Consider the following 15936-nt stretch of genomic DNA (forward strand, 5'->3'; position numbering starts at 1 on the left):
CATGTGCGGGGAGGAGATGGGAAGAGGGAGGGGGTTAAATGCTAATGATATTAATGAACCTCCAAGCGGCTTCCAAAGAAAATGCAAGCGCTCTCGGAGCTGACGAGTTAAGAGTGTGAATACGGGCGAGCGGCTCCGTGAGTGCGTGATGGTGAGGACGGAGCCGCTCTTGTAATAAAAAAAATGAATTTTTATATTTCACGGCAAGGGAGGAGGGGAGGGGTGACGGGGCTCTCTCAAAACGCTTTTCCCCTCTCTCTAGAGTGCCAGACAGATAGATTCGTGGAAGATATTTGGTAGCTGTGTCTGTGTGTGATTGTGCGCGCCCGGACATGGCCATGTGAGTTGGTTCATTGTTGGTCCCGTGCCCCTTCTGTTGGGTAAAACTTGGATCTAGCCCGAGGTGAGTAATTTATTCATTTTGCAACTATCTGTGGAAAAGCCAGAGCTGAGGAGGTCGCGGTGCGCGGACTTGGGGACTGGACTTGGGGTCTTGGGGTCCCTCGGCCTTGGCATGACGGGTTTGGGCACCGCCGCGGGGAGGGCTTCGCCAGCCTCTTGCAGGCAAAACCGGCCAACCCGGAGCTGGCGGAGTCCCTCTCGCCTCCATTACGCTCACTGAGCGGCTGGAAGGCAAAACCTTCCCTCCTGCGGTTGGTCCCCAGCGGGCGTCGCTGGCTTCCCCCTGCAGGCCCGGGGGACTCTGTGGAGAGCTCCGCCACCTTCCTTCCCACCCCGGTCGCCTATGCGAAATCCTAGAGATCCCTGGCGTCTCGGTCGTGGTGCGGCGCGGGGACAGCGCGCGCCGAGGGAGCGGTGATCTCCGATCTCTAAGAGATTAATTCTATTTAAGCTCCCTCGGCCGCCTGAACTTGTCGAACAAGAGCTTGCCAGCCTCTCCTCGGGGCGTGGGTCCGGCCAGGGGTCAGAGGTCACGCCTCCAGCTCTCCAGACCAAATTGGAGGCTGGGGGGCGAGGGGGGGAGCAGTGGCCAGCGCTCCTCTTCGTCGCTAGCCCACCCTCGCTGCAGCTCCCTCCTCACCCGGCCTTAGAGTGTTTGCAGTGCCTGTGGCATCCCCCGTGTGCCTGCTCGGCCCTGCAGGTCCAAGGCCCGGGTCCCAACCCGCAGGGGCTATACGCTCATGTCTCAGACCTCAGCACACGAAAGCAACTTTCCCCGGAATGTCCGAGCCTGAGAGGCAGGCAAGGAACGAGGAGCACAGCAACTACTGGGCTCAGGGCCAGGCCACCCTGAACAACCGAGAGGTGGGTGACAGTTTCCCGTACCGCCTCTCCTTTATGGTCCTTCAAACTAAGACGTGTTTAGGGTATCGTGGGAATTTTTAGATGACGGGGAGGGAAAATTAACATTATTTTTTTTGACAGTCAACTTGGGCTACCAGCAAGCCCTGCTCGCGGCACAGCTTAAACTCGAACTCGGTGCCCAGAGAGGAAAGGCATTTCCGGCTAGGGTTTTAGAGACAGGGTGCCAGGCTCGGCTTTGGGTCTTTGCGCCTAGCTCTTGCCAGAAATCCAATTGATGCTGCCCCGGCCAAAACCACCATCGCGATGTGGAGGCAGAAGGGGGCGCTTGGTCAAGGACAAAGGACTTCAAGTGGAACTAATTTGCCGCGGGCCTAGACGAGGGCAAGTGGTGGTGGGAACTAAACATGGACTTGTTTAAGGATTTGTGGGCAGGAAGAGAACTAGGGGTTTTTCAGGTGCCCAGTCTGGAAGGTAGAAGGACACCGCTTGCCCTGGATTCCGAACGACTCCAAATCCTCTTGCAATGCCCGCTGATTCATTTACAAACACCACAACTTGTGGAAAAAATACTCCCAAACTCGGCACAGTTGTCCCCCAATCAAAATTGGAATGTTCTTTCTCCAGCCACCAACTAACCCTTAATCGAAGTAGGTGCCAAGAAGCCTACTAAACAGACACGGGTGCGCGCGCACACCCCACCCCCACCCCACCCCGAGAGGACTATCCAGTTCTGGCAAAAGCCACAAGGGGCTACCCACCCCGCAGCATAGGCGTTCTGCATTCTGGGCGCCCGACTGTAATTATCCGAGCGCTTTGCATAATTCACAATACAGTTCTGAAATCATCGTGATGACTTTCTGGCATGATTGGTGGTAAAGGCAGCAGCTTGCTCCAGAACAGGCTGGCGGGCTTAGATTCTACAGCTCCTAGATCCCCAGAGAAGCCCAAGGGCTGGCTGGCCTCTGCTCACGCCAACCAGCTGAAGGCCACAGAGACCCTGGCTCTAAACTTTGGAAAACTGAAGCTAATTGGGACAGGGCTCAAAGAAAAATCTTTAGCCGAGCAGAGACTGACTTCATTTCCCATCCACTGGCCTCCGAGCGCTGCCTGCCTCATAGGAGATGCCACAGAATGTAGGAAAAAAAGCAGCCCTTGGCACACTTCCCAAGGGGCCTGCTTGAGACCCAGCAAGGAAACCAGGAGATGGGAAATCAGATTCTGTCCACTTAGCTGTGCAACCTTAGGCAAGTGACTAGACCTCTCTGACCTTCAGACTGATATTTATTAAAAAAAAAGATTGTGCCTTTGTTCAACTTCCAGTTTCTAAAGTTTTCCCTATGAGACTCTTGCGGAAAAAACGATTGGTGAGGGCAAGCGCCACCTATCTCAGGAACATCTTTTGCAGACACGAAGATAAATTTTTAGGTTGGCAAAAGGGAAAAGCCAAATCTAGAGGTCCTCCAGGACCAGGTCCAAAGCTAACCCTTCATCTTCTCCTCTCAGGCCTGTTTTCACAATGCGGGTCTCACTGTGTAGCTGGTTGTCCTGGAAGTCACTATGTAAAGCATGGCTTGCAATCCATAGAGATCCTCTTGCCTCTGCCCCCTAAGTGCAGGGTGGTGGTGGGTGGGTGGGGGATTAAAGGTGTCTGACTCCCCCTCCCCCCAACCTCTTCTGAGTCTGCTGCCTCAACCCCACCCAGGTCTGTTTCATTGAAGGCTGACTCCATTTTGATTCAGGAGAAAACTTCACGCAGCAGTAGTTAGTACCCACCATGTGAGACCTGGGGATGTAGATTAATGGGACAGCGCCTTTCTTACTCAAAGAGACTGGGCATTCGTACAGACATAAAATGGCAGCTGGGGAGCAGGGCTGGAGGTTTGGTTCACCGATTAGAGTACTGTTGCTGTAGCAGAGGACTTGAGTTTGAATCTTTGAACTCATGTGGAAGCTCACAGCCATCTATAACGACAGTCTGGAGATCTGACGCCCTCTTCTGGTCTCCGTGTGCATGTGGTGTACGCGTGTATGTGGGCAAAACACCCACAGACATAAAATAGTACTTTTAAACTTGAGACAGGGTTTCTCTGTGTAGCCTTGGCTGTGCTGGGACTTGCTCTGTAGACTACACTGGCCTCGAACTCACAGAGATCCACCTGTTTCTGCCTCCTGAGTGCTGGGACTGAAGGTGTGTGACACCGTTGCCTGGCTAAAAGACTGTTTTTGTTTTTGTTTTTTTTTTTAACGGTGTTTTAGATTGAGGTAAACGCAGGAAACACTTGGGAAGTATACAGAGGTCCCCGGATCAGTGAGCAGCACTGTGGGTTTTACACAGACCCTAGAAAGTTAGTCTTGGACTGAGCGCATGCTCTGAATGTGCTGCTTCTGAGACCGGCAGGTTCTTACAGACCTTTCCTCTGTCCAGTTTAAAGCAGGGCTTCAATTCTTGTTAACCAGGCTGTGTGAGAGGAGGTGAGAGGACCCTCCCCGGGGGGGGGGGACCAGTTGCAAGGGATACTAGCTCTACCATTCACTGGCTTCCCCCTAAATGACACCGAAGTCTTCTTTCCCTGTCTCTCTTCCTTGCTTCTAAAAGACCTAAGGGGGTGGGTGGGTGGGGTACAAGCAGCAAACCCTGCTGGAGTTGGTGTGGATCTCAGCCCCTTCCTTTTTAACATGCACGAGGGAGAACAGGGTGCTTTTCAGTTACTCCCAAGTGTGTTGCTAGACAGCCCCTGGCTGTGGCTTGCCCAGTAGGTGGGTCACAGGGCAGAGCCCAGCGGGTGTCAGGTAAGGTTCTGCTGCTAAGTGGCAGGCTGAAAGAACTGTTTACCAACCATGCTTCCGATCCTTCAGTTCTTCCAAGGGCCTCTTCACACATTGCTTGGCTGCTAACTCTACTCAGCAAAGAAACACAGAGAACAATCCAGAAAGCAAGTCCAGCTCCTCCAGAATGCAATGGGCACTGGGTTGCAGACTTTTTTCTCAGCACAATGCATGACAACCTGCTAAAAGTTGTCCGTCATAAATCCTGTCTCTGTATTTACACACACACACACACACACACACACACACACCACGCACACACACACACACACACACACACACACACACACACACACACTTGGCAGAAGAAATTCAATTCTAGAATCAATTACAGAGACTTCTAGAGTCTCACTGCACCGTGCACTAACAATACTCAAATAGAAGTGATAGAAGTGTCCACCCTGCTGGGCTGTGGTAGCACATGCCTTTAATCCCAGCATTCAGGAGGCAGAGGCAGAGGCAGAGGCAGGTGGATCTCTGAATTCAAGGCCAGCCTGGTCTACAGAGCAAGTTTCAGGACAGCTAGCACTATAAAGAGAAACCCTGTCTTGAAAAATGAGGAGGAGGAGGAGAAGGAGGAGGAGGAAGAGGAAGAGGAAGAGGAGGAGGAGGAGGAAAGAGGAGGGAGGAGGGAGAGGGGAAAGAGGGGGAACAGGAGGAGGAGGAAGAAGGAGGTGGAGAGAGGAGGGAGGAGGGAGAGGGGAAAGAGGGGGAACAGGAGGAGGAGGAAGAAGGAGGAAGGAGGAGGAGGAAGGAGGAGGGAGGAGAAGCAGCAACAGCAGCAACAGCAGCAGCAGAAGCTACCCAGCCCACTATGAGCTTAGCTCTAGGATATGTAAGCGAGCCTGCTTGATTGGCATCACAAAGCACCCCACAGTGGGACAGCTTGGGTGAAAGGGTATAGGGACCAGTCCAGGGTCCCCTAGCCTTAGGAGGCACAATAGAGTTTGACTGTCTGAAACAAAAGACTGTCTAAGGGAAGCACAAAAGAGGCTCCTCCCTGGGAGATACTGGCTACCCATCCTCCTTCAGCCTCCTCAGTTCCTAGCAGTTACCCAGTCAGTTTGGTTTTCTTCTAACTTCAGAATCTCAGAGCACACAAAGCAACAGGCCATAGTACACACCCATTTTACTGATGAGGACACTGGGACCCTTCAACAAACAAACAAGCAAGCAAACAAACAAAACACAACCCTGTCCTTAATCATTCATCTGAAAATACAGACCACACAGGAACCCTGGTCTCTGGACGCTCCTCAGTATCCATTGCATTAGCAGGAAGCTACCCCACATCTCCTGAAAGGGCTTCTCAAAGCTCCAATTAAAGGAGCCTCACTGGGTTCCCACCGAAGCCCCCCGAGAATTAGGAGCAGTGTCCTGTGCGTCCTGAAGTGACTGACACTGTTTCTTCGACCTCAGCCTCCTTTCCACACCCTCCTTCAAACTTCCTCTCTACCAATGTGTCCTAAGGGATAGTAAACCTGGGAAGTCTTTTTCTGTTTGTAGATGGACTGACATGAGTTACAAAAGGGTCACTTAGAGGTACCATGCATGGAAAAGGCCAATGATTAGAACAAACAATTGATCACCAAATTAGATCAGCATGGATTGACAAACTGGGTTTCTTAGCTTTAAAAAAAAATCATTTTAGCACCAACAAAAATAATTGTTAGTGTTAAAACATGTCTCTTGATTTAAACGTGGCCAAGACATTGGAGTCTTACAGTCTTTACTGTCAGCCCCTGCCAAGGCAGGGAAACATCCCACATCCCAGCACGCTTTGTTTCCAAGAGATGTAGTTCACACAGTACTCTGTTGTCCTCAGTAATTTCAGAATTCACATCACTTACAAAGATGCAGAGTGGCTATTTAAGGAAGTCTGCTAAATAAAAAAAAAAACCAGAAAAAATAATTTAAAAATCCAACACCCTCCAAAACAAAGCAACCCCCCTCCTTCATCCCCCTTCCCCCAAACCCAAGTGCTTGGGCAAGGAGGAGTCAACCAGTGGGATTCACAGGAGGTCCCTAAGTCAAACGCTGCAGCTGCGTTTTAAACAAGGGTTGGATAAACTGCAGCCGTTAATAACATCTGTATCCCTACAAGCTAAGATGATGATATGGGTAATCAGATCTCATGCTTCAGGGCATAAGATGATTGCTCGCCGGGAACACAGCGTCTCCAGCCTTCCAGGTACAGGAGTTCACAGCTCAAGAACTAAGTTGCAAGCATTTCTCCTCTGTCCGGAAAACTTCACGTGCAGTGGACGAGGAATTTGAAATCTGACATTTCTATCAGATCAACTAGTACCAACTAATGGAGTATTTAAATCAGTCCCTTTCTCTCCACCCCCACCTCCACCGGAAGTACTTCACAGGGCACCCACTGCATTTCTTAAGGTTGAAGTTCTTTGATGTTTTCATGCCTTTTAATTCCGAGTAACCATCCAAAAGGACAGTGAAGACAGTGAGGTTACATATTCAGTCCTCCAATGTATGCTTAGGCACGACAATGTGTACTTAGCCAATTTTATGTGCTTCACGTATTTGAAAACACACACACACACACACACACACACACACACACACACACACACACACACACCCCGGCATTTCCAGTTGGTGTAGTTAAGTGGTGGCTTGAATTATATAAGGACACTCGGGGTGTGGGAGGGATGAATTCATTCCAAAGGTCCTCATTCCTAAGGTAGTTTTTGTTGATCAAATGCCGTCCTGAAGGACAAACCCAGGGCCTAGCCTCGAAGTTGACACAGTTTTGCAAACACCTGTGCAAGTGTTCCCAGGGTAAAGCTTATTGCAGCCATGTCAACCTGTATTGAAGGTCACAGGCCATCAGGCGGCTGTGGGCATTACAGAGAGGGTGACACCGTTTCTTTCCAGCATACTGTGGAAGACAGCTGTACCTCTGGCTTCATCCCTGCTACTAAAGGAGTGTCCTCAAAAGGGCCGTTCTGGAGCATATGACTGTTAATGAGATGTTTAAGTGATGCTCCGAAACAGGTTTGGGTTTTTGGGGGGGAGAGGGAGGAGGGGATGCTTGCAGCTGTTGAGCTGCAGACAGCCATGGGAAATTTGTCAGGAGCTCAAAGCACCATCGTTAATAACCATTATTCTGTTGTCTGGGATGTTTGTTTAAATACTGTTGACACTGTGTGCGTATTGTCATCGTCTCTAAATTGTAGCTCTTAACCGCTGAAATGTTGTCGAAGACCACCTAGGGTTTCCTCCGCGTGGTGCCGAAGCGTGCATTCACCTGATGGGTAAACAAAAAAACAGATTTTTTTTGGTTTCAATTTTTTTTCCCTCCTGTGCAACAAGCAAGACATTTTCCGAAAGGGAGGGGAAATGGCTTGGGTATAGTTGAAACATACGGTGGAGAACCCCACCTTTTGTATTTTTCCACAGGGAGACAGGAAAAATGAACAAGCCGAATTAATACCAGCTTAGGTCTTCGGAACACTCACAATCTGTGTAGTCTGACTGTATTTTAAGACTAGTCATTAAGTAAAGAAATCAGCAACTATTCTTCTCGGCAACAGCGGGCTACCCCCACTTAAATTTTGCTTATTAAGTGAGGTCATTCGGTAGGAGGATGTCTCTGGTGGGTGGGGGCGGGAGATTCCAACAGCCCGACTCCCAAGTTGAGAGCTGCAGATCATGGTCGGGCAGTACAAAGCATTTTCTATCTTGACTTATGAGGAAACAATAGCTGGTCGTACAAAGGCGCCACCTGTGACTTAACTCGGTTGACATCTCTGTTAAGAAGGGCAGAAGAGGGGTCGCACGTGCACACTCGGAGCACGCCAGCCCGACCCACCTTTAGGGCTGCGGCAAGGTGGCCGGGGTCTGGCTGGAGCTTTGGCCCTTGGTTGTAAAACGGGGAGCTGGGGAAAGGAGAGGAAACCCGAGTGCTGGGCGCCCGCGGAGCCCAGCCCTGGACCGCCGGCTCGCGCGCTTGCCCGCCGCCCCATTTCACAGATGCGTAAAAGCGCGGTGCGGACCCGGGCCACCGGCCGCGGGTGAGCGGGGGTCCCGGGTGGGGCGGCGAGCCCTGGTCTGGGGGGCCCAACCTTCAGACCGGTGGCTTTTTGCTTCCTTCCCGAAGGTCGCTGCTGACAAATCTATCTATTTGGGGCAAATTGTCAGTGAGAAACTTCCGCTCGAACTGCGCTGGACAAAACCCGCTGTTTGAAAAGGGTAAATCCCGCGGCCGGCGCGGCCGAACAATGCCGCGGGCTGAGCGCCGGGGGCGGCGCGGGCCGCACAAAGGGCGGATTAATTGGGGCCGCGGCGGAGCGCGGCGCTCCAGCCCCACTCAGCCCGCGCCGCGGGGCGCCCCATTGACTGGGCCCCGAGCCCCACTTTTCACAAACTCCAAACAAAAGTCAATTTCTTTTTTATAAGGCGGGGGAGGGGGCGGCCGCCGAGATTCTCCACCCGCTTCTCGCCGAGCTCTTGCTTTGGGGGGGGGGGCTCAGGGGAAGGGGTGTTGGAGGGACAGGGAGTTGGGGAGACCTGGGTTGGAAGGACGGGGATCCTGGAAGGATGGGGACTGGGGTGGGGATGCTGGAGGAACGGTACCCAAGAGAAATAGAGACCCTGAAAGACGGGGACCCCTAAAGTACGGAGACACTAGAAGGATGGGAACCCCTAAGGAACTTTGGCCGGACCACGGAGGGGACAGGAACTCTAAAGGGACAAGGGACTGAACCCCGGGAGGAAGAGGTAAGGGGTCTCAGGAGACTAGGATCCTGAAGGAATGGGGCCAAGGATGGAAAGGGGACGTGGGTGTGGCTGCCAGACCACTGTCCCCGCCCCTCCTGTCCCCTTTGGACCACAGGCGAGGTGCAGCCTCCCTGCCACACCCACCAGGCGGGATGGGACCCGGGCGCCTGGTCTTGAGAGTGGCCGAGGAAAGGTGTGGGGTAGAGGCACTGACCCTGATGAGGAATGGTCCTCTGGGTTGGGGGGAGTACAGGCAAATGACTTGGGAGACACAGAGAAACTCCCCACCCAGTTAGTGCTTGAGCCCTGGCAGAACCGCTACTGTGCTCTGACTGGAGGACAAAGGGGGCGTCGGTCTGTGACGTGAGGTCTGGGACCACAGACTGCTACAGTTGGCTGCTGACAGCATCCTGAGAGTTCGAAGCCAGCCTGAGCTACTGAGGGAAACTAACAGAGAGAGTGGTGAGGAGGGGGGAGGAGGAGGAGTAAGAGAGATGGGGGGGGGGTATGGACGTGGCGGGGGCATGTTGAATGGGAAATCATAACCTCCTGTAACCAATGACACTGACTGGGAGAAGTGACTTACGGGAAACGATGCGTAATTACTCTGTAGATACACATACTTGGAGAAGTGGTCACGATTTAAAACAAACATAAATTATACACTCATCTTGGTCCACGATCTAAACACCACAGACAGTGGAGTCTGTATGCTCCCGTCAGGATGAGAGAGCGAGGAGTGCAGAGCCCTCTTGAGCTGACACCGAGATGGGGAAGAAATCCCTTTAACAATGAACGCTTTCCCCAGCTTGCAGGGCGACTTATGAAGGTGGGTGTGGCCTACAAAATACCCCAGTCCTGGTCAGGAGGCAAAGGCATCATTCCTCAGCCAGAACTAACTTCCAGCCAGGCCGGAGTTACCTATGTGGTGTCTGGGTGGGGTGGGGTGGGGGTGGGTGAGGTCAGGGGGCGTGGGCGTGGACAGCTGACAAGAGGGGCTGGGTTATTTGAGGAAATTGTTCCCTCGCCTGTGTCTTCTCCACCGTGGCTCTTTTGATTTAGAAGTCTTTAACTGTTCCCGTGGTATCCTTCCTGGGGCACATAGCTACCATCTTGGCACTCCTCTGAGTGGGCGCAGTGGAAGAGTTCTGATATCAGGTACCATTAAGGGGTAAAAGATACCTCGAGGAACAGACTGAAGAGGGCAGAAGGCAGAGACCTGGACCTGGTGGTGTCAAAGCGATGGGTTGGTGGCAGACCCGGCTGGCAGAATCCAGTCTAGGCTCCGTTTCAACCCCACTTTAAAGCCGTAGATTTTAAAAAGATCTCCGAGCCAGACAGCGAACCCTTCCAGATTTCTGTTGAATCTGAGGCTGTGGAAAAAAAATCAAGGACAAATATTTATCTAAAGATGTCACAACTTTGAATTTCAATGATAACTTCGCTGCTAATTTCTGGTCGGAGTCTAGAGCAGCTGTGGCCATTGTGTATTTTGAATTCCCAGAAGAGGAATTTGGGAATCAACGTTTTCCTCAGTTCTGCTTTCTTTTGGTTCGTTGGTGCCTTTTCCAAGTGCAAACAAATAAACGCCGAGACCCTCAGTTTATTGTGAAAGTTACTAACTCCTGCCAAAAATTAATATTGCATTTGACCTTTATCGGCAAGCGCGGCCATGATGCGACTGTAAATCCTGCACTGGTGCATTATGGGAGGCAGGAACGAGTCCACTGGTGAAACTGCCACTGGGAAGCCATGTGTGCGCCTTAGATGGTGTGTGTGACTCCTAACAGGAGGGTCATAGCTGCAGCCTCTAAGAGCCTGGATGCAGTTGCTTACATTTCTCCTTTTAAAATGCATTTTATTATTATTTTAAAAGACTTACTTATTTTATTTATATAAGTACACTGTAGCTGTCTTCAGACACACCAGAAGGGGGCACCAGATCCCATTACAGATGGTTGTGAGCCACCATGTGGTTGCTGGGAATTGAACTCAGGACCTCTGGGAGAGCAGTCAGTGCTCTTAACCGCTGAGCCATCTCTCCAGCCCTCATTTTATTATTTTTAAGTGTGTGTGTTTCTCTTTGTGTGTGTGTGTGTGTGTGTGTGTGTGTGTGTGTGTGTGTGTGTGTGTCTGTGCGTTTATGAGTACTGACCCTTGGAGGCCAAAGGTGTCAGATCAACTCCAGGAGCTGGGGTTACAGTGAGTCACCTGAAATGGGATGCTGGGAATTGAACTTAGGTCTGCTCTCTTTTTGTTGATGTCCTGTCACCCATTCCTCCCACCCCCGCCTCCAGCCTCCCAGACAGGATTTCTCTGTGTAGCCCTGGCTTGTTCTGGAAGTCAGGGTGTAGACCAGGCTGGCCAAGAACTGCCTGCTTCTGCCTCCTGAGTGCTGGGATTCAAGGTGTGTGCTGCTGTCACCACCATCACCTGGTGCACACCAGTTGAGCCACCTCTCCAGCACTTCTTGGTTAACTTGCAAACCAAGTTTGAAGTACTTTGTCTTTTAGGAAGGAAAGAAAATCAGAGCACAGAGGTTAGAGGTCCTCAAAGTGTGAATCCAGCTGAAAAGAAAGGAGGAGGGCAGTTCAGGCTCAGGTGGCCGGAAAAGTGCAGACAGATGTGGTGGTGGGGGCAGAGCCCCAGATCAGGAATCCATAGTCAGGAGCCAAAAAGAAAGCCCTGCACCCCAAGGTCCTGTAGATTCAATCAAATCGCAGAATGGAGAGGTAGTTGTGGGGTCGGACTGTGATCCCAGCTTCAGCCCAAAGTTTTCTTCAGCTACAGGGTGATTGTGAGGACAGCCTAGTCTATGGTGTGAAGACCAACAAAGGGGAGGGAAGAGGAGAGAGTGGGAGAGAGAGGGAGAGGGAGGAAGGAGGGGAGAGAAGGGGAGGGAAAGAGAGGGGAAAGGTGTTAGTGACCACCTGGGTTCCACCTTTCCAGCTCCTCTTCATCTTCCTGGGTCACCTCTTCCTCCAGCTCCTTCCCTCTGCTTCTCTTCTTGTTGCCCCTCCTCCAGCATCTTCTTGTCCCTTTGCTTCTCCTCCTGTTTCTGTCACACAGATCTGCCCATCTCTGCCTCCCCAGTGCTGGAACTGAAAGCAGGCACCACTCTTCTTGGCTTGTTCTTGTTTCTGTTCTCCCTCCTCTGTTACTCAGTTTTATACTTTCCCCTTCCCCCTCTAAGTCCTCTCCCTAATTAGACTTGGTTTTGCAAATTCTGTGAAGTGGGCAGTTGACCTGCATTTGTATAGGCCTAACGCATCTTCTCAGTAATAGTGATTGGATATTTTTCCCCCTGATTATTGCATTTATTTATAGGGTGTCATGTACATGCCATGGCATGGGTGTGGAGGTCAGAAGAGTTGGTTCTCAGCTCTACCCTGGGGCCTCAGGAATCAGGTAGTTAGGATCGGTGGGCTTCAGGAATCGAACTCAGGTAGTCAGGATGGGTGGCAAGCTCCTTCCCTTACTGAGTCATCTCAGCTGACCCAACTAGGTCTTTTAAAGGGTATCTTCGGGGTTTTGTAGTAAGGTTTATTTGTTTCTCTAAGCCAGCAGTGTACAACTTTTGTTGGACTTAAATGATACATTTTGCTATTATAATGATTCTTCTTCCTCCTCCTACTTTTCCTCCTCTTATTCTGTTTCTGTTTTTGTTTTTGGTTTTTTTTTTTTGAGACAGGGTTTCATGGTGTAGCCCTGGCTGCCTGGGAACTCACTCTGCAGACCAGGCTGGCCTCAACTTACAGAGATTCACCAGCCTCTGGCTCCCAAGTGCTGGGATCAAAGGCCTGTGCTACCACCACCCAACGTTAATGACATTTTTCTAAAAATTACACTTTCTTATCAATATTTTACTGTATTTAAGTATATGCTGATTGACCAATTCTTTTATAGATCATAATAATTTTTCTTAGTTTCCTTGGGGTTTTCTTTCTTTCTTTTTCTTAAATGATGTGGGTTTTTTTTTTAATTTTATTTATTTATTATGTATACAGTGTTCTGCCTGCATGTACGCCTACAAGCAAGAAGAGGGCACCAGATCTCACTATAGATGGCTGTGAGCCACCGTGTGGTTCCTGGAAAATGAGCTCAGGACCTTTGGAAGAGTAGCCAGTGCTCTTAACCGCTGAGCCATCTCTTCAGCCCCCTCCTTGGGGCTTTCTGCGTAGTCAACACCAGCATTTGCACGTGGCTTCTTTGTATCTTTCTCAATTCTTCTAACTTTTGACTTGTTTTCTGTTTGCCATCTCCCGCTAGGACTCTGATACAGTGTTGAGTAGAGCAGGGAGGCATTAACTCTGTTTTCTTTGACATTAAGGAGTAAAAGATTTAGGGTACATATGGGTGTAGGATTTGTGTATCTTTTTAGTGAATGAGGTAAAAAAATCATTTCTAGTAATTCTATGGCTTAATTGTTTAGCTATACCATATTTCTTTTAAAAATATTGTTCTCATATCATTAAATTCTTTCATACAACCACTTTGATTTTTCTCTTTAATTAATTAATTGTTAAAGTTGAGACAGCTACCTTTGTAGCTAGCTCGTAGAACTCTAGACCAGGCTGGCCTTGAACTCACAGAGATCTGCCTGTCTTTGCTTCCTGAGTGCTGGGAAGAAAGGAATAGGCCACCATACCTGGCTCTCTTTTTCTAATTAATTTTCATTTATTATATTACTTATATACTACTATACTCTGCACACACAGGGCACTGGTGCTGAGTTCAGGTTCCTTTGCTTTCGGAGCTCTGTACTTTTGACTTCCCGATTCAAAGAGGAAGCACTGACATTTTCACATCCTGAAGTGTGGTTTAAATCCTCTCCAGAGCTGATGAATGCTCTTTATAAACTGTTTCTTGCTAACGTTTTATAGTCTTTGTATGTGTGCCTGCATGCATGCACGCATGTGAACCATGTGTGTGCGGGTGCCCTCAGAGGCCAGAAGAGGGCTTTGAGTTCCTTGGAACTTGAGTTAGGGGGAGGAGGAGGAGGAGGAGGAGGAGGAGGAGGAGGAGGAGGAGGAAAAGTCTTCTTCTTCTTCTTCTTCTTCTTCTTCTTCTTATTATTATTATTATTATTATTATTATTATTATTATTATTATTATAGTGGGGGAAGAGCATGTATACTGTGGTATATTGGTGGAAATCAAAGGACAGCTTTATGGTCTCAAGTCTCTCCTGCCTTTTCATGGGTTCTGAGAATTGAACCCAGGTCTTCAGGCTTGCACAACAGATCTACCTAATGAGCCCTCTTGCCCGCTCTACTCACCAACATTTATAAGTTCCTATTTTGTTTTATTAAGCAGGTAGCACTTTGAAGTGGGAATTTCTGGTTCCTTTGGAGACTCGGTTGTGCCATGTGATGTTTCTCTGGGAACTCTCTCATAAGAGGATGATTTTGCTGAGGCAGACTCGGGGGAGGGTGTTTTGCTAAGAACAGACAAGTGGTGTTTTTCTGGAGGCAGCCTGGGAAAAGGGCATGTGTTTTGCTAGAGTCTATGCTTGAGAAAACAGATGATGTCTCAAAATAAACAAAGCGAAGCTTGGGGGCCCAAGCCTTTAATCCCAGCACTCAGGAAGCAGAGGCAGGCAGATCTCTGTGAGTTTGAGGCCAGCCTGCACTACAAAGCTAGTTGTGGGACAGCCAGGGCTCTTACACAAATAAATTCTGTCTCGAAAAGCAAAATGAGAGAAAACACACAATCCAAAAACCCGAGCCATTACTTTAAAACTGAATGTCCAAAAAAGTATTTTTTTTCACAATATATATAGTCAAGAGACTGGGAGAAACCATAAGCAGTGATTGGCTGGTGTAGGATTATTTTCTTCTTTATTATTTTTCTGTGCTTTTCAACTTTCCTATAATAACCATAAAATATCTTTACTTTTTTAAAAAAAGATTTATTTATTTTATGTATATGAGTACACTGGAGTTGTCTTCAGATACACCAGAAGAGGGCATCAGATCCCATTACAGATGGTTGTGAGCCACCATGTGGTTGCTGGGAATTGAATCAGGTCCTCTGGAAGAGTAGTCAGTGCTGTTAACTGCTGAGCCATCTCTCCAGCCCCATATCTTTACTTTTTAAGGTTTATTTTATTTTATGTGTATGACTGTTTTTCACTCTATGTATGCGTGTACACCACTGATGTGACTAGAACCTAAGTTGGTCAGTGCACTGGGTGCCCTGGAACTGGAGGATGGCTGTGAGCTGCTGTGTGGGTACTCAGAGTAGAATCTGGTCCTCCGCAAGAGCAGTAAGGACTCACAACTGTGGGCTATCACTCATAATCTGCTTTTTATAATCGTAGGTTCTCTTTAAATTCACAAAGAAAAAAATGAAATGTTAAGAAATATTCATTTTAAACACAAATGCAGTTTTCTCGTGCATGTTTTATAAAAAATTAGGCTTTATATTTTATAAATTGCATCCAGATAAATTATTTCCATTTCAATAAACAAACCTGTATTCAGCCAGGCCTGCAGCTCAGAGGTAGAATCCTTGCCAGGTACCCACAATGCCTTGAGTTCAATTCCCAGCCCAGGACAGAAAATTCACAAACAAAACCAACAAACCTGTTTTTCAGGTTAACGAAACTTACCAAGTAGTAACAAGTTTAGATACTTTGGTAAATTTTGTTATGTAATGTATACATGTATCAAAATACCACATTTTGCTAAAAATACTTACCTTCCTAATTTAAGCTTAGTTTGCTTGTCAGTTAGAGGCACTCAGACAGAAGATGTTCATTTCTGTGAACTGCCTGCCTCAGAAGCACAGGGACTTGAATTTGGACCTCAGCACCCACTTAAAGAGCTGGTGCATTGGTAAGCAACCAGTTTTGCAGGAGTTTCTACACTGTTTAATACATTAAAAAGGAGTCCAGTTCAGATACAGACATGTGCCGGTCACAGACAGATCTCTGTAAATTCCAGGCCAGCCTGGTCCACATAGTGGGTTCCAGGACAGCCAGGGAGATGGGTGAACTAGCTAGTCAGCTAGCCGAGTCGTTCAACTCAAGGCTCAGTTTAAAACTCTGCCTCAAAAAATAAGGTTAAAAAAATGATTGAGAGGGCTGGAGAGATGGCT

The 15936-nt window shown here is 48.9% G+C and overlaps 1 protein-coding gene across 1 annotated transcript in view; it reads left to right on the forward strand.

Annotated features, from left to right (window-relative positions):
• Positions 1–100: 100 nt before the first annotated feature.
• Positions 101–15936, forward strand: part of Ostm1 (osteoclastogenesis associated transmembrane protein 1) — a 115553-nt gene continuing 99717 nt past the window's right edge. Inside the window, exons 1-2 of the mRNA XM_039099031.2 lie at positions 101–151; positions 263–403. The gene's annotated coding sequence lies outside the window, so the exon portion shown is untranslated. The remainder of the gene's footprint in view (positions 152–262; positions 404–15936) is intronic.

The sequence above is a fragment of the Rattus norvegicus genome, chromosome 20, assembly GCF_036323735.1.
Source record: "Rattus norvegicus strain BN/NHsdMcwi chromosome 20, GRCr8, whole genome shotgun sequence".
In the NCBI taxonomy this organism is placed as follows: domain Eukaryota; kingdom Metazoa; phylum Chordata; class Mammalia; order Rodentia; family Muridae; genus Rattus; species Rattus norvegicus.